At 33.6% G+C, this 19,813-nt stretch overlaps 1 protein-coding gene and 1 pseudogene across 8 annotated transcripts in view; one reads left to right on the top strand and one right to left on the bottom strand.

Moving 5' to 3' along the window:
- CADM2 (cell adhesion molecule 2) overlaps positions 1-19,813 on the bottom strand; it is a gene marked incomplete at both ends in the record, with an annotated part of 927,734 nt that overhangs the window by 756,765 nt on the left and 151,156 nt on the right. The window lies entirely within an intron of this gene.
- LOC308422310 (U6 snRNA-associated Sm-like protein LSm6) lies at positions 18,265-18,506 on the top strand (annotated as a pseudogene). The gene has a single exon. The product of its transcript is annotated as a U6 snRNA-associated Sm-like protein LSm6 (transcript).

Raw genomic sequence — 19,813 nt, 5'->3', positions numbered from 1 at the left:
GATAGTGTACAACTTTATTTCAAGAACTCTAAAGACATGTATGTTTCTCACATGTATGTTTCTTTGAGTTTAGGACAAACTTGGTCTATACAGCAAGATACAGTTTAAAAGAAAATAATATTAAAGAGCAAATCATTATGCCCCAGTGAGAACATTATTTGTACATAACTCATTAAAATTATTAACAACTTTACTAACTTCTATTAGTAGAGTTATATGGAATTTGTGCTTATGCACATAAAAGTCATAGTAAATATTGATTTTTTTTTACTTGAATGGCTACTTTTTACAAATTCCATTGTATTTCATAACTTCTATATAAACATATCACCATCTTCTGTATATATCTAAAAAATCAGTACACAGACACACACACAATGTCCTACATAATGTATAATTCTCTCCTTCTCTGCTCCTCTTTTCCCTTCTCTTCTCTCCTGTCTCCCCTCTTAATTCTCTCTCCTGTTTATCCTGAGGATTAAAACCAGAGCATATGAATCATGGGAAAATTTTTTACCAGAGATGTTTTCAGCTCCTATAACCCTCTTAACACTGTTCAAATGACTTGTATTTTAATGGATACATTCCTAGTTGTCAAAAAAAAAAAAAAAAAAAACTTTACATATTGGGCAGTTGAAATGCTTTCTTTTTCTAAACTTGCTCTAAATATTATCAAGAACAGTGCTTAATTAAAGGTCTTACATTGATCTCTATTAAAATAGTGTGTTTCAAATAACTGTTAAAACTTCTTTTATTATTAACTTTCACAGACATGTTGAATTGAATAATGATGACTCATTATACCTCTTTCATATACAAAAATATAATTATGATCAATAATATAAATACTAACCCCAGAAAGCTCTGACCACCACAGAAACAACTCACAGACTGTGTGAAGTTCAAGAAGAAAAAAGAAAAGAAAAAACATTATGTTCAATCCTTACACACCAAGGAAACTTTGACTAATTCTGGTTTACATCCAGTTTTACATGTACTTTATGTTCATTGTAACTAGTAAGACCTTAATGCACACTATCAAACCTTTGGGGGAAAAAAAAGCCAAGCACTGACAAAAAATGTATTCATATACTTTTATGCAAAAATGCTTAAAATTTGTTCATTTATCTTTGTTTTTTAAAATAAAGTTGTTCAAAAAATAAAATAAATCTCAAACATAGTTTAAGGAGTTTAGTAAGAAGGGCTTTAAAAACATAAGTAATTCATACCAATCTAATGCAATATTTCCTTCTGTCAATTTTATTTAAATTGAATAAATTTATTCTAAAGTACCAAATATTGTGCACAGTAAATCTTCCACCAACACAAAGCCAGTTGTCTAGACAAAATGATACAGCAGCTCACCAGCATCTACATTGCTGAATGTGTTTTCTTTCCTACAAAATTTCTTCTCATATCCATTAGAGTGTAACTTGTATACATTCATTAAAATTAAACTTAGAAAGTTGCAGGAAATATTCAGCTTTCATTTCTTCATTAATCTAAGTTTATCCATTATATTTCTTCCCTCCCAAGAAAGATTTTGCTTTGTTACAATCTGCCAGATTGAATAACAATATGGTTCTAGAAAATTTGAATATTTTTATAGGCTCATTGTCTAAGAAGCCTACTATCTGAGTTCCATTTGATGCATGCTTTCTTATAACTGGAGGTTCTAACCTGTCTTTTCTTAATATTTTTTTAAATTTTATTTTAAAGAAAACATTCAGTTCAAAGTCTGTTATTGTTTCATTCAGATTAATGTAAGCTCTCTTTAACTATCTTTGTGATAAAAGAGTACAATGTCTTTTTGAAAGACCTAGGATCCCTACTATAAAATTGATTATGAGGAAGATAGTAACATTTCTTCCAGGATATAGGAAGATGGGATGCTAAGTCAGATGAACTCTGGTTAACAAACACTGATCACTTAAGGACAAAGGAAAACATGTAGAATACAACAATGTACCCCAAATTTTCCATTTATCAAAATCTGCAATGTTGTCTGATCCTTTCTAAAAACTCATCTAGGCACACCTTAAAATAATTGTCTTCCTTCTTTTGTTCCAGTAAGATGAAGACAGTGTTAAATATGTCTCTTCTTTTCTGTGTGTATTTTGATTTTTAAATACTTAAATTCCTCGTTATTGTGACTTCTTACAATGGCTCTATTTGTTCAGAAAGCAATAATCATTTGGGGAAATATTTTTTTAGATATTACTCTTCATAAAAAGTATTCAATTGACTTTTTGAGATTAAGAGAAACAAATGACATTAAATGCATTGTTCCACCAAAGGTAATAATGTAATTTATATTTTCAAACACAAACTTTAAAATCATGAGTAAAAATGAAGAAATGATTGAAAAAACTCTTTTTCCCTTAGATATTATGGATGTTTTTCTCAAATTATTTTTGAACAATGATGCCTTCAATAAATAAACTTATCAATGCAAATAGTTCAGTAGCAGTTGAATTGATCAAGATTTTTTTAATGTTCATTTCATTTTATTTTATTTTAGAAGAAAAAACACATAATGTTCTGTGGTAAATTGGATATAATAAAAGCAGATTGATAAGCATTTTCTGATATATGTAGACGTCATTTTTGTCATCTAAAACTATCTTTAACCGACAGGTAAAGTTATCAAAAAAAATTGTATTACTTGTGGTGCACTTACCACTAGAAGCATGTTACAAAACAAGACAAAACAAATCCAAACAAAAGACACCCAAAAAAACAATAATTAACTTAATAGAGGTCTAATGCATGCTTTTCCCAAAGAAACCACAAACTGGTTTCCTATCAAGTGTTCTTTGCAAAGCAGGAACCATATTGTAACTTCCCTTATCTCCCAATAATGATAAGTGGTTTATAATTACTCGAGGCAAGGAAGGCATATGAATGGGTACCTGGGTTTATTCCATTGGGGGACTGACTCATCAAAAGAACATCGTTTTTCTTGGTCCTTTCTCTCATACACTTAAACAGGAGGCCTAAAGATACAATCAAGCAGATCAACAGGAGTTCCCTTGTCTCAAGTGGAGTATTTGCATTCTGAAGTGCCTCTGAATTCTAGGGGAAGACTCTTTCAAGGGCTTTAAACACCTTCCCAGAAAAATTACTTTGGAATTTGCTTCACAGTATGCTCTGCTAGAATTGTCTGTTTATTACCATAAAGATTTGTCAAGTGACTGTTCCCAGCTGAGATTTCCAGAGCTGCAGGACCATCCATCTTACACAGCTATGTGGCTGCACCAGGAAGCCTCTTAGCCCAAATGCATCAGCCTTAAGTAAACAATCAAACTAACTTGGCCTCTCAGAGAAATGATAGTGAAAACGAAAAATTAAGGCAATTTAACAGAACACTCGATATAAATTGGTTTGTTTTATATAAAAAGGATGAACATTCTGATTGTGTCAAGTGAGCTTTAAACTTTAAACAGGAAAACATTATTAGTTTCTATTTCTCTTGCATGATTGATTGTCTGATATTTAGAGATATTCATTCTCTTGCCTCAAACTCCTGAATCCCAGTACTGCCCCTTATACCAACATAAACATACAGATATTATCTATAAAATAAATGGCATATATGTACAAGAACAGACTGGGGATATTTTCATACATGTAAATTAATGTCATCATTATCACGTTTCAACATCTCACAGAAAGATAGTCATATAGAATAGATACTCCTGATTTATAATTTTTTCAAGCAATATATTTAAATATATCACTTTATGCTAATATATTATACTTTCACAGGTGTATAACATTAGGAAAATTCAGATCTAAATAAGTTAATAAATAATTGATAGTTCATAAAAAATGAGAACATTGTGTAAATTATGATTGTATGAATAAAGAAATTGGATATTTTGTGAGAAGAGAAGTAAGCATTCTTATAGCAGACTCCTGGTCTGAGACACAATTATGAATCACAAAACAATGGACAATATAAAGAAACAAATTTGAAATGAGAATAACAGACTTTGAATAATGAAAATTTATTTAAAATGTCCATTAGAAGAAGCCAAATTATGTGCCATGTCAGACTATATAAATTATTTTATAAGAATATAAAATATAGGCACTGACTTTCTAAATAGGAGAAAAATAAAGACAAATTATTATTTAATTTTTAAATTTTTCTTAAATTTAAAAAATATATTTTATTGTTACTTATCATAATTGAGGACTTTTAGCTGACATTGCCTCCTGATCAATTACTAAAATTTAAGGTAAAGAAATAATCTATTAAAAAGATACATATTGATAAAAATATCTTCATCACCATTAGCACTCTACAAACATGGTCTGGAAAAAAATTCATTAGTTACATTATGTTTGTCAGTTTTAATCAAATACAGTGCCATGCTATAATCTGACAAATATAATTCAGATAAATGTATTTTTAAAGGCACCCCAAGGCTTAGTTTGACATTCCAGGCTGTAGTACCTTCTCTCTTTTACACTAATCTATAATTGATGACTTATGACATTACCATTTTCAAGCCATTAGTTACACAATAACAATGTTAATTGAGTTTTAATTAAGTTAGCCATATTCAGACTTAGAAGTAATTTGGCTTTCTTTCCCAGACTGATGACATTTATTGAGACTTTTTTCATTAATATCAAACTTAAAGCATTCATTCTTCTTTTCAAAAACTGTGTAATTGTGGCCTCATATCTGTGATAATTTGTAAGAGTTGTACAACTTTTTACATTTACATGTAAAATTTTACAATGTAAAACATTGTAAAAGTTGTACCTTGAACTATGTTTTACTTACAATCTTCATATTATAACATTTATAAAAAAACAATGTCCAGGGCAAGGTTATACATTTGTGATTAATGTTACTTTGTTGATTATTTTTAATTCATTTTCTAATTTAGATTCATATATTAAGAATATTTTGATTTGTGCATCTACTTGTAAGCCAGATGTCAACCTTTGGTGTCTTTTCTTAGGTACCACCCACCTTAGTTTTGATACATAGACTTTCTCAGGGAAAGTTTCCAAGTCGTCTAGTGAGACTAGCTGTTCATTCCCAAGAATTCTTGTGTCTCCACCTACACAGCACACACCACCACACCCAGATTTTTACATGGTTTTTCATTATCATACTCAATTCATCATCTTTGTATAGTTTCCTATCTAAGCTGTCTTCCCACCACGAGTGATTATGATCAGTACCCCTTTGGTATCAGACACTTGAAGTTTAATCAACGTGTTTAGAAATCAAATGAAAATTTAAACCATAAAACATAAACCACATGTACATGTGTTACAAATTCAAGGTTTTTCAGTACTGTGGGTAAAACACATGAAGTCCTAAGGTCTTTGTCATATTGGTTCAGGTGACAACACCTCTTATTCTTCCAAGCATTCTATATTAGTTCTACTCAAACATGCCATAATAATGAACTCAATGTCTCCTGCCTACAGTTGACATACCCAACCTTTTATCTAACTTAAGGTCTTCCCTTACCACACACCTGTTCCCCAGTTAAGGTGCTACAGTCTCTACTGTGCTCACAGTTGACAACTTTCCTCCCAGCACCCATCAGCCTATCTATAGTGACCACTGTCACCTCAGCAATGTCACTAACATGGTCTCAGCATCCAATTAAAAAAAGAAGAAAAGAAGATTTTGATTAATATCAGGTGGTAGAATGGAGCTGAGGAGACAGGTAGGTGGTGAGCTTCCAGAGGCCCTGAATTTAGTTCTCTGGATGAATGCTGATTGGGTCACAAGCCAGGTTCTGAGAACTTAACACTTTTCTGACCTGACCTCCATCCACTTATACCCAGTTCTTTCTTTCTTTCTTTCTTTCTTTCTTTCTTTCTTTCTTTCTTTCTTTCTTTCTTTCTTTCTTTCTCTCTTTCTCTCTCTCTCTCTCTCTCTCTCTCTCTCTCTCTCTCTCTCTCTCTCTCTCTCTCTCTCTCTCTCTCTCTCTCTCTCTCTCTCTCTCTCTCTCTCTCTCTCTCTCTCTCTCTCTCTCTCTCTCCCTCTCTCTTTCTGTATGTGTTTGTGTATCTGTCTCTCTCACTTTCTCTTGAGCATATGCATTCACACTGGCACACACATACATACACACACACACACACACACACACACACACACACACGGTAAAAAGAACATAAAAACATACTTTTTTTAGGGTTCACCTAGATAGTAAGTCTAGACAATCATAAAATATAATACTTACTGCATATTCATTATTGCCCTAACCTAACCTTTTAGATAAAGCATATATTTTGGGAAAAAAAAGAATTCCCCCAAAATCTAAGAAAATTAAGTTCTTTTTTTCTTAACTGAACAACTTGATTTTAAAAAACAAAGATAAATGTACAGATTTTAAGCATTTTTGCATAAAAGTATACAAATACATTTTTGTCAGTACTTGGTGTTTTTCAAGGTTTGATAGTGTGCATTAAAATCTTACTAGTTACAGTCTTGTTTTACATAAAAACATTCTTTAAGAAAAAAATCAGGCACTGTCAATAATAAACAATAGTTCATTACCATGTGAAAAAAATCAACCACCTAGGTCTTTATAATGCAAATTAACATTATTAAATTTGACATATTAAATACACCAGGTACTATTAGAGTTTTACAAACAAGAAAATCAGAAATTAAAGACCATTACAGAAATCCACATCTAATAAAATCACTGTGTTATAGAACCCAGATCCAGTGGATACATCTACAAACCAGTGCCTATACCTAAGCCTCAGGGAACAATGAAGAAGAGATAGAAAGAGTAAAAACCAGATCAGTACGTTTGCTGTGAGAGTGTATCCCAGTAATGTCGAAAATTACACCCATAGAGTATCACGAGTGTGACCATCTAAATATGTCCTGACCAAGGACATCAACAACAGCTACGCCAAAGTCAGTCTGAAAATCTCAAAAGGCTTCAGCCCTTCATAAAGGACTCCAAAGTAAGAGTGGCTGACTGTGAGAGGAGTAATTTTTTAAAGGGAACAGCACACATATTTGTTTTCTAGTGCCCAATTGTTGACCCTGAAAGCACACATACAAGTAATACTTTACAGGCAGATCAGGTTGTGTTCAGGAATGTATATGAATATACATATATGCATGAAACAACATTGAGTTCAGCTCATTAATTTCAATTTCATTATGATGAAAATGATATCAATTAAAAATAATGAAATTGATGAAAATGAATTTGAAAGAGATCAGGGAGGGACATATGGGAGGGTTTGGAGGGAGGCAAAGGAAGTGGGAGCTGATGAAATTTCATTATAATCTCAAGTATAGAAGGAAAACTTATCAGATGAAGGCCATTTAACATCTTCAAGAGTACAGCAGTTATGTACTCAGGTTGATGTTCAGATTTAACTCTTCATCCTGATCTATCTTGCTGCAGAATCTAGACTAAGAGGATTATCTTGTTCCAAGGAAAGAATCACTGGCTTGGTAAATAGACAAAAGAGACACATGGACTAAATTCATGTGCATTCTCCTGCTCATGCTTGCTTCATAAATAATAGATATGCATTAAAAACATTAATGAACTTTCTACCTTTAATGTCCTGAAATAATTCAGACCTTCGAACAAAGTTATCAGGGCAACAGTGATAATTCTAATTAGCAATTCATTGGCTGCTCTCAAGGGTCATTTTTAAATTCTGCTTATTAACTGAAAGTACTTTCCTTCTCAGATTAACTGTCATTTACAGGAATAGGTAGAGCAGACCTTGTAGGGAACAGAAAAGTGGGACATCATTTTAAAAGAAAAGCATTCAAGTAGTTGAATGAAATAGAAATTGATCAGAAGGAAATTGGCTATTAATTCATCATCGGCTGTTCACCCACTTGAAATTTTAAACATTCTAAATAGATATAAATGAAATAAAATTTAAGGCTTGTTAAGCACTTGTTTTAAAATAGTAAAAAGGTATTGTGTAAAACATTCCACATGTGTTCCACAGTTATGTGACTGTGAATTACTTCCATATGAATATTTCTGTATATGATCCAGGTTCCTTTAATCCATTTCTAACTGAGGATAATGCATGGTGATACAAAAACTGTGATGTATACGCCAAGCTGTATTAACCACGAAGCAGAGTCTTGCAAAGGTTAAAGTGTTTGGGCTCACACAGTTAATAGGTAGGAGACCAGGTTTTTTAATCTCACGGGAGCTCGTTTGCTCTCTGAATGACTTAGGTCAATTATCAACAACAAGCACTACAGGTCCACAATGGAAGCGCCGATTCATTGTACTATGCTCAGGTTATTTTCAGAAGAAAACATTCAGGAGCTTTGTCTGGCTTTACTGATTATTGCTCCAGTAATTTCCATGTCCAGAATCTATCTTTGAAGGCAGAAGGCATCTATGACTTGATTTCTCTAATGCACAAAGTCAAGAGAGGAGGACCAGGGAACCTGTTAACTTCTTGCTCAGGGGATCTTGACCTATCTTATGGCACAACCATCAGGTTTTCTTTTTTTTCTTTTTATTTTCTTTTTTTTTTTTTTTTTACTAGATGGGTACCATCTGTCCATTCCATAATATGACAATTAGTTCCGTGCTGTAATTTTTCCATGGTCATGAACCATTGGCCTCCTCTTCTCCATGCACTGAGCTCATAACTGATCTGTGGATGGACCTGAGAGCTTCCCACCACCCCCCATTACAGATTACTGGCATCTTTCTCTGTATATACAAGCTAAAGTTTAGCAGCATAGTTGGAGCAGAGACCACTCCAAATATTTGAGATTGAACTTTGGTCTCTTCCCAAATAAACATACATTATTTATCAGATTAAAAGTTCGAAAGTATTGAAAGAAACATATAGTATAGTAGCCAGTAACCCCCAAAAAATAAACATTTTTAAAACCTAAATCTACCTCCTCTCCCATGTTCTAGTTCCACAGAAGAGAGAATTCAGAAAGACTGACCTCACAGGAAGTAAGTTACATAGCACAATTAGGTTAGTAAAATAAGTCAGCTTTTGTATAACAAGAAGTTTACTAATCAAAATGGTTTAGTGTTTTATTAATCAGATTTTCAACTACCATGATAAATTCATTAACCAAAAGTACCCTATTGAGAAAAGAGTTTACGTGACATCAAAATTTACAATCCATCCATCCACAAGGGATATAAGCAGATACACTAAAACGAAGATAACAAAGGCATAATAACAAGAAAAATATGTGTTACATCTAGAAATTTCTAGAAAAAAATAGGAAAAAATGTGATTGATGTTTATAAATAGTAGTTAAATGGTTTGAGCTTACCCATCATCCTTTATTAGCTTTAATGATTCACACTACACCATATGGGCCGGATTAGGAAACTACCTAAAACTGAATAATCTTTTGAGGTTCTTCTTCTCATTTTGCCTTTCTCTTATATCCTTAGCTCTTTGTGCTCTACCACCAAAATAATGAGCTGGGTAATTAGCACCCATACCTCAGTGCAGATGACAGTAGTAGTTTTTTTTTTTTCTCTAAAAAGACATATGTTTGTCTTTCAAACTAAACTAAGTAGAAAATCTTTGAATCATCTTAAAGATGTCTTTATTCTGACAGTCCATCATTGTCACCGATAGAAGCCAAGCATGACTGTTGAAAATAAACAAACAAAACCTTTGTAAAGAAGTCTTAGTACATCTTCATATTGATTTCCATCACTAATTCATTTATAGATTCCCCTTCTTGATGAGCCTGTCTCCTTGATTCTTGAAAATCAAGGATTCCTGGGTAAAGAATTGTCAATTGTGGAGCAGAAACATTGGTTTAAGAAATGAGGGTTCTGGAAGTCCTGGCTGGAGCAATTAGACAGCAAAAGGAAATAAAGGGATACAAATCAGAAAGGAAGAGGTAAAAACATCACTCTTTGCAGATGACATGATAGTGTACTTAAGTGACCCCACAAATTCCACCAGAGAATTTCTATATCTGATAACAAGTTCAGCAAAGTGGCTGAATATAAAATTAACTCAAACAAATCAGTAGCCTTCCTATACTCAAAGGACAAACATGTGGAGAAAGAAATTAGAGAAAAGACACCCTTCACAATAGTCACGAAAACTATGATATATCTTGGTGTGACTCTAACTAAGCAAGTGAAGGACCTGTATGACAAGAACTTCAAACCTCTAAAGAAGGAAATCGAGGAAGATCTCAGAAAATGGAAAGATCTCCCATGCTCATGGATTGGAAGGATCAACATTTTAAAAATGGCCATCTTACTAAAAGCAATCTACAGCTTCAATGCAATCCCTATCAAAATTCCAACCCAATTCTTCATTGAGTTGGAAAGAGCAATGTGCAATTTCATCAGGAATAACAAAAGACCTAAAATAGTGAAATCCATCCTCAAAGACAAGAAAACATCTGTGGGAATCATTATCCCTGACCTCAAGCTATATTACAAGGCAATTGTGCTGAAAACTGGATGGTACTGGTACCGAAATAGGCACATGGATCAATGGAATAGAATAGAAGATCCAGAAATGAGCCCTCACATATATGGTCACCTGATTTTTGACAAAGGAGCTGTAAACATTCAATGGAAAAAGGACAGCCTATTTAACAAATGGTGTTGGTCCAACTGGCACTCAGCATGCAGTAGAATGAAAGTAGACCCTTTCTTATCTCCTTGTACAAAGCTCAAGTGTAAGTGGATCAAAGATCTCCACATTAAACCAGGTACACTGAAACTATTAGAAGAGAAAGTAGGGAAAACCTTAGAACACATAGGCACAGGAGAAAATTTCCTGAACAAACCACCAATGGCTCATGCTCTAAGGTCAAAGATTAACAAATGGGACTTAATGAGATTGCAAAGTTTCTGTAAGGCTAAGGACATTGTCAAGAAAACAAAATGGCAGCCAACAGAATGGGAAAACATCTTTACCAACTCCACATCAGACAGAGACCTAATATCCAAGGTATACAAAGAATTCAAAAAGCTAGACACCAGAGAATCAAACAACCCTATTAAAAATTGGGTACAGAGCTAAACAAAACATTCTCAATTGAGGAATATCGAATGGCTGAGAAACATCTAAGGAAGTGCTAGACATCCTTAGCCATCAGGGAAATGCAAATCAAAACAACCCTAAGACTCTACCTCATACCAGTCAGATTAGCCAAGATCCAAAACTCAGATGACAGCAGATGCTGGTGAGGTTGTTGAGAAAGAGGTACACTTCTCCACTGTTGGTGGGGTTGTAAACTGATACAACCACTCTGAAATTCAGTTTGGTGATTCCTCAGAAATTTGGACATAGTACTACATGAAGATCCAGCTATTCCACTTCTGGGCATACACCCCAGAGACACTCCAATATACAACAAAGATGCATAAACCACAATGCTCATAGCAGCTCTATTTATAATAGCAAGAACTGGAAAGAACCCAGATGTCCTTTAGTAGATGAATGGATACAAAAATTGTGGTATATTTACAGAATGGAGTACTACTCAGCTATCAGAAACAATGACTTAACCAAATTCTTAAGAAAATGGTTACATCTAGAGAATATCATCCTGAGTGAGATAACTCAGTCACAAAAGAACAGACATAATATGCAGTCACTGATAGTGGGATGCTAACCCCAGAGGGCTCCAACTATCCAGAAACAACTCACAGACTCTGTGAAGTTCAAAAAAAAAAAAAAAAACCTTATGGCCAATCCTTATACACTAAGAAAATGTTGACTAATTCCGGGTTACATCCTTTTTTACATATACTTTTTGCTCATTGTAACTAGTAAGACCTCAATGCAGAGTATCAAACCTTAAAAAAAAAAAAAAAAGGACTGACAAAAATGTATTCCTATACATTTATGCAAAAATGCTTAAAATTTGTTCTTTTATCTTTGTTTTTTAAAATAAAGTTCAAAAAATAAATTAAAAAAGAAATGAGGGTTTTCTGTTTCTTTCTAGAGTTGATTCAGATATATGCTGAGCTACAAGATGAGGCTGAACAAAGAAAAGAAAAAAGCTGGTAGAAGACAAATCTGTCTCAAATACTTTCTGCTCTATGGGATACAATGCTTGTAAAGACCGGCTAAAACCAGGGCAATAAAGGGATTTATTAGAGAGTTGTTTTCGTCTCAAATTTTCGAGAGAAGATTTTTGCTCCAAAGCTCTTATCTCTAGATCCATAAAGAATGTCTGCATCTGATAGAACATTATACATCAATAAATACATTGTCTTTCCTTAGCATCTGTTAAATAAATAAGTAATGTAGGTCTGCACTTTTATAGTATAATTACGCCAACCTGATGGTCTAAAAGTATCTTATCTATTTGCACACAAAGTTGTTACTTTTTAGTTGTTGTTTTGCTAGTGGAAAACAAAATCAGAACCTCAACACTTCCGTGGAAAGGAAAAATGTTTTTATAATAATATAATAATCAATCTTGACACAATACCTATGCATACCAGCAAAATATGCTAATAAAGTTGATTGATCAGAAAAACAGGCATGGTAAACCAAGTTCTCAACGTACATGAAAAACAATTACGCTATTATATTGCAAATTGTATTTATTTAAAATTATATGAATGTTAAAAAAATTGTCTGGTATTTTTCTACAAATCAGAAATTATTTACAGGTTATCAACTATTTAACACAAAAAGAAATGCTAAATAATTCTTTTGTGTTCAGAGTGAAACTCCAATTGTTATTATTGCTTCAACATAATCACACTAGGATTCACTAAACTGGTTCAGTAAATTCAAGGTCACAAATTTCAAGTAAAATTCCTTTGAATCTTTACTTCCTTCTCTATCATTTGTTACCATCAAAGATGATCTCACATGGTATGGATACTAATGTTTTAGGTAATGAGATTTGAACACTCAGTTTCAGTGCATGTAATAATTTCAACTGCATTACTTCCATTCAATTTCCAGTGTTATTTTAATTAGAAAATAATTTATACAGGTATTCTCGATATTGCTAATGCCAACAATATTGATGTCAACATTGAAAAATAACATTTGACTATGGTAGCTTAAAAACTATTTGTTTGTACAAGTGTATGAGATTTTTAAAGATTTTGCTGTTGTTGTTGTTTATAAAATTTGATTCCTAAAAATTTTCCTTTCATTTCCTACTATGAATCACTGTCCAAAGTTTTAGTATGTTTTTCTACAGTATTAATTATATATTATATAATATAGAATATTATATCTCACAACATAACACACTAAAGAATAATCATGTAATTTGTATTATTGGAAATTTGTGTACAAAATCTTGGTTAAAAACATATTTGTTATGCCATATTTATTTATGGAAGAAGTGAGTTTATTTATTCTGTTCTTTATCAATTTTTTGTTTAAAGCTAAGTGTTCTAGTAAATATACAGCTGTCTGTTGTTTCCCAGCCATAGGATAGCCTAAAATGTTTAAATTATTTTTCTTTCAAAATGGGTATTACATCACCTAACCTTAAATCACATGTGAACTCAGTCTTGATAACTTTGAACTAATTTTTTTTTTTTTTTTTTTTTTTTTTTTTTTTTTTTTTTTTTTTTTTTTTTGCAAAACCTCATAGCTGTGCTGGTTCCTCAACCATAGTCTCCTCTGAAAACAGAAGAAATACTGGTTTCCCACTATCTTCTAATTATAAATCACAAAAAGATGTAGGGTCTACCTACAGGATAATAAGAAAGTGTCCTTTATTTTAGAAACTTTTCTATGTTTTCTGTGGAGGTAGCTGGCTTGACTTATCAAATTACTTAATGATTTGTATGTAAAATATATTATTTTTGGATTCACTTGCAACATTTTTACTTTCAATTTTATGAAATATTTTATTGATCTATAATACAAACATTTAATTCTTAACTTAGTAATCAAGTACGTTATAAACTTATGAAAATGCCACATAATTTGACTGGAGAGACAGGAAAGGAAACTCTTAAACTGTGGTATATCATAACACTGAGATAATAAATGAGTATCCGGGTCTAGTTATGCTTTAATTATATCTATAACAAGCAGAATAAAAAAACAAGTGACTTTTAAAACCATCAGAAATTCAAATTCTTTTGTGGTTTCAGCATAACACCATGACTGTAAGAATCAAGGAAATTAGGCCATCTGTCCAGAAGTTAAAATAAATTGTATTTGACAGAGCTTTATAATTACCTTATTTGAATAAGAACAATTTTCACTAGGTAAGATTATATAAGATAGTCTCTAAATATTTGAATTATAACACATAAAATGATAATTTTGAAAATAAACATGGTAAAGGGTTTTCTATATTTTCTTATCTCTGATAAAATATGTGTAAATTGTATACCTCTTTAAAGAGTATTGGTGTTTCCTGTACCTTGGCATGTCCTGGGAAAGTACTTAAAAAAATAAAATGATGAAGTATGTATGACTTTATTCTATACTATGACACAGATTCAAGTGTATATTCTAATGCTTAAAGAACATGTGCTGCAGCCAAATTAGGAATAACTGAAAAACAATTAATTTAGCTTCTACCTTGTTGCACTCAGAAAAAGAAAAAAAGAAAAAAAAATCAGAACACATTTTGTTCTTTCTTATTTTAAATGTAATTAAGACAAATGTGGCATTTTTCTCCATATGTAAGGCTACAGACACTGTCAAGAAAACAGAACAGCAGTCAACAGATTGGGAAAAGACCTTTACCAACCCCACATCATATACAGGCCTAATATCCAAGGTATACAAAGAACTCAAGAAGCTAGACACCAGAGAATCAAACAACCCTATTAAAAAAAAGAGGAACAGAGCTAAACAAAAAGTTCTCAATTGAGGAATGTTGAATGGCTGAGGTGCATCTAAGGAAGTGCTCCACATCATTAGCCATCAGGGAAATGCAAATCATAACAACCCTGAGATTCCACCTCACACCAGTCAGAATGGCTAAGATCAAAACTTCAAATTACAGCAGATGCTGGCAAGACTGTGGAGAAAGAGGAACACTTCTCCACTGTTGGTGGGGTTGTAAACTGATACAACCACTCTGGAAATCGGTCTGGAGATTCTTCAGAAAATTGGACATAGTACTACCTTAAGACCCAGTTATTCCACTTCTGGGCATTTTCCCCAGAGATGCTCCAACATACAACAAAGACACATGCACCACAATGTTCATAGCAGCCCTATTTATAATATCCAGAAGCTGGAAAGAACCCAGATGTCCTTCAGTAGATGAATGAACACAAAAATTGTGGTATATTTACACAATGGAGTACTACTCAGCTATCAGAAACAATGACTTTATGAAATTCTTAAGAAAATGGATGCATCTAGAGAATATCATCCTGAGTGAGATAACCCAGTCACAAAAGAACAGACATAATATGCAGTCACTGATAATTAGATACTAACCCCAGAAAGCTCAGAACACCCCAGAAACAACTCACAGACTATATGAAGTTCAAGGAAAAGAAAACAGCTAAAAAAAATGAAAATGAAAAAGCATTATGCTTAATCTTTACACACTAAGAAAACTTTGACTAATTCCAGGTTAAATCTTGTTTTACATGTACTTTATGCTCATTGTAACTAGTAAGATTTTAATGCACACTATCAAACCTTTAAAAAAATCAAGTACTGACAAAAATGTAATCATATACTTTTATGCAAAAATGCTTAAAATCTTTCTATTTATCTTTGTTTTTTTAAAATAAAGTTGTTCAATTTAAAAACAAGTCAATAAACTCACTGGTTTGGTGAGCTGAAAAAATTAATAAATAAACATAGTATATTTTGAATATTTTTAATGTTTAACAAAGTGACAGAAAGGAAAACATTATATGAAAATACACAATTATATTAATTATTGCAAACTTGAATGAGTGGCTTGCCCTCTTTAACACGTAACCTATGACTGATCGGTTGTGTAGACAAGCAGAAATTAATTAGACATGCAGAACGAATGGGATTTAAAGCAGCAACAAAATCACATTAGGACCACAGCTATTTTAGTAGAGTGTTGGCATCCTGCGGTAGAAAATAAATAGTATTACAAGAAAACAATGAAGCTACTACTGGGATTTATTTACTTGTTTCTAGTAGAGCAGTGGTTTACCCTGGAAATAATATATAGCAACAGATGCCTTAAAAGAGAAAACACACTAGTCACTAAACTCAGGACCAGATCAGAATAGTTCAGGCTTTCTCAGTCATCATGAAAGCAGCAGAGAACCAGACACAATAAGAAAAACAGTATGGAATAAATAAAACTTCATCTTTGAGCCTCATGGATGAGAATTGGTAGATAGGTGTTAATATAAACTCACCTCTGGTTCTGGAAGCTTTTGCTTGCTTCCTAGAGATTTCTCAGAGACACAGCTAGCTAAACCTGCACAGCTGTGTGAGAGTTTTGCTCCCTGGGCTGAGAAGCAGCCATTCACACAAAACAGCTGCTAAAACATCAGTAGGTCACAAGGCTATGGAAAGTGGATTTAGGAAGGGGAAGGAGGCCAGCTGGAGCTGGGAAAGACAGTGAAGAGCAATGGTCTCTCTATCATCCAGAATGTTCATGAGATTAGCACATTAAAAACTACAAAATGAAACCCATTCTGTTGAACTAAGATAGTTTAAAAATAAAACGAGACGATTGTTACCCAATACGTTATCTTTATCCTTTATGTCATTTTTTCCTCCTTATTTTAAGAGCAGTGAAGGTAGCTGATGGGTTTCCAGGGCATGTTTTGCGAATAGGTTAAAGTGTGTAAACAAACACACTTGATCATTGAGAGCAAAGTGAGGGGAAGAAGGGAACACATTCATTGACTGAAGGCTGGAAAGAAATATTATTAGGGAATTTAGACGAGACAAAAGAGGTTATTACAAATTTCGGGGTAACATTATGCGTATGAGGGCTGATTTTTAGGTTATAAAATACGCTGTGGAATAAAAATGAAAATAAAATGGATTGCCTGGGCTCAGCTTACAGGCTGGAATTTAATACAGCAGCGTTAACTTGTTTTTATGATGAAGGGAGCAGTATGGCTTTGACCTGAACACAGTAGTGATGGTTTTGGCAATAAATCACCTAAATAAGATTATGATTGAAGCTTTGTTATATTTCATAATGTTAGGGAGCTATTAAAAGCATGAATGAGATTTAGGCTGAGGAAACTATTCTAGAATTCTTACATAATGTCACTGTATTGTTGTAGGCAGACCATATTCAAGTACTATGGTCAGTATTGAACAATCCACGTGTTTTTATATGTGAAAAAAAAAAGAACTAAGAAAATTCTTTGCGGGTCAGATCGGAGGTGACGCTGAAGGGGTGGCTCTTTAGTTAAGAGCACATAGTGCTATACCAGAGAACAAATTACTTTCCTTGTACATCTGTCACATGTTCCCAATTGTCTGCAGTTGCTCTCCATGGGAGCTAATGCTGCATCTGGCTTCACTGGGCACTAGGACTCAGATACATGGTCAAATGTGAGCACATATATAAGTGCAGTTTACAACAATAAATTAAAGGTTTAGAAAAGAAAACTCTGGGGCATAATTAAGAGAATAAACAAAAAGGGCATTAAATAAAAGCTTGACTATAGGAGACAATGTGTCAGGAACGATAGGGGGAAAGAATAAGAGAGATCTGAGGGTGTTATGACTGATTGACTAGCTATATAGTGAATACAAGTCAAAAAATAAAACATTTGTGTGCAAAACATTGTGTTCATGCTAAGAAATGAAGGCCACAATAACTCATTATATGACATTATATGAGACTCAACACTGTTATGAATTCCCCATACAACTGCATATCAACAATATTAAATTCTTACTTTTCAGTCTTTCAATTTAATACATAATATTTAAATTAGCCGTTTTTAAAAAGAGTGAAAAACATTTTCTCTATATGAAAATAGAAATTGAGCAATTTTTGCATGCATTATATTCCATAAAAATGTATCCTGAGTTATAACACTAACGGTATATAATTTTAAATATTGAGTATTTATTTAATAAAAAACAATAGTGAGGTTTTATTTCATCTATCTGTTCTAATAAAATTATAAAATAACCTGTTTAACAATTTTTTTCTCTTTGCTCTACTGGGGATGGTTTCGGTTTTTCTGGCGCGGGTCTGCGGAGGCACGGCCTGTGAGGGTTCCGGATCCACCAGCACCCTGGACCATGACAGCTGAAATGGTGATGAGTTACCCAAGCTGCACAGCTAATTAAGTAGCAGAGGAGATTAGAACTCAGGCTTCCTGCCTCTTAAGATTGTTAAAAATGAGTCTGCGGAAGCAAACTCCTAGTGACTTCTCAAAGCAGATCATTGGGCAGCCAGTTGTGGTGAAATTAAATTCTGGCTTGGATTAGCGAGGGGTCCTGACCTGCCTGGATCCTACATGAATATAGCACTGGAAGAGATGGGCGAGTGTGTAAACGGACAGCCAAAGACCAAGTACGGAGATGTATTCATCCGCGGAAACAATGTGTTGTACATAAATTCACAGAAGAGGTGGATGTGAAGACACCAGGAGGCTCTGATCTCCAGAGGTAGCCATAGGGACGAGCTTTGGGGTTCTCTTACAATCATAGTTGGCCAGTTGGTTGGTGGGGTTTTGTTTTGTTTTGTTTGTTTGTTTGTTTGTTTGTTTTTTATTTGACAGTGGAATGAGATTCCATTACAGACTATTACAGGCTGAGTCTTAAGCTTTTCAAATTTATGTTTCATTCTTCATTATTTCTGCCTGTACAGAATGCTAAAACTTTTAAAAGTTTGTTTCTCCGTGATTATTAAAAAAAACATTTTTACTCTTCATTTTCTAGAATGACATAAATTAGCTAGGCTTTAGAGCAGTAAATTTGTTTTTTAAAAAAGTATCTGAAGTTTTAAACGTTTTCTGAGACATATTCTTCCATATAAATCAGGCCGGCCTTGAACTTTTGACCATTCAGTGATACTCATGATTTTTCTGTGACAGTCTTCACAGTGTGGATTATGCTTGTGAACCCACATGTGTGGATGCCATGGAAGAGGCTACTATGGTTGTGCAATTCCAAGATTGTGTTTTGAAAATTGTGTATATGGGACATAAGGTTAATTTTAAGTTCCTATCTAGTGTCTTTATTTTACCAAGTGATGAGAGAGCTAGCAGTTTTGCAGTTTTCGTTAGCTGACTGATTTGGTAGATATTGTCACATAGAAGTATCCCACTGGTATCTCATGATCATCAGAGCTCTGTTCTTTAAAAACAATTAAGATTATTAGAAAATGATAATGATTGAAATGGACTTTATAGCATTCCTGGTCTTTTGTTGATTAACATTTCATCGTGTACTAAAACACTGTTCAGTAATATTTCCTTATTTCTAATCAAACTCTTGCAGATTCATCATTTTAATTCATGGGCGTGACCTTAGCTGTGACTTGCTACACTGAGGATATGGAACCAGAAGAGGCCACCACCTGCGACCTGACAGGAACCCCAGTGGATGATAGAAACACCAACCCACACACAAAACTTTCAACCCAAAATTTATCCCGTCTACAAGTGATGCAGGCACTGGGGTAAAGAGCAGAGACTGAGGGGACAGCAAACCTGCCCAACACGAGTCCCATCCCACGGGCAAGCACCAATCCATAACACAATTAAAGACACTCTATTAGCTTCCAGACAGGAGTATGTTGTCATCTGAGAGGCTCCACTCAGCAGCACGCAGACAGATTCAGACACTAGCTGTCAAACACTGGATAGAGCTTGGGGACTCTTTTGGAAGAATAAAGAGAAGGATTATGGCCCCAAAGAGGAGAGGAACTCCATAGAAAGGCCAA

The sequence above is a fragment of the Micromys minutus genome (genome assembly GCF_963924665.1).
Source record: "Micromys minutus genome assembly, chromosome: 7".
In the NCBI taxonomy this organism is placed as follows: domain Eukaryota; kingdom Metazoa; phylum Chordata; class Mammalia; order Rodentia; family Muridae; genus Micromys; species Micromys minutus.
The sequence above is the reverse complement of the archived record's forward strand: the minus strand, read 5'-3'. Positions and strand labels throughout refer to the sequence as shown.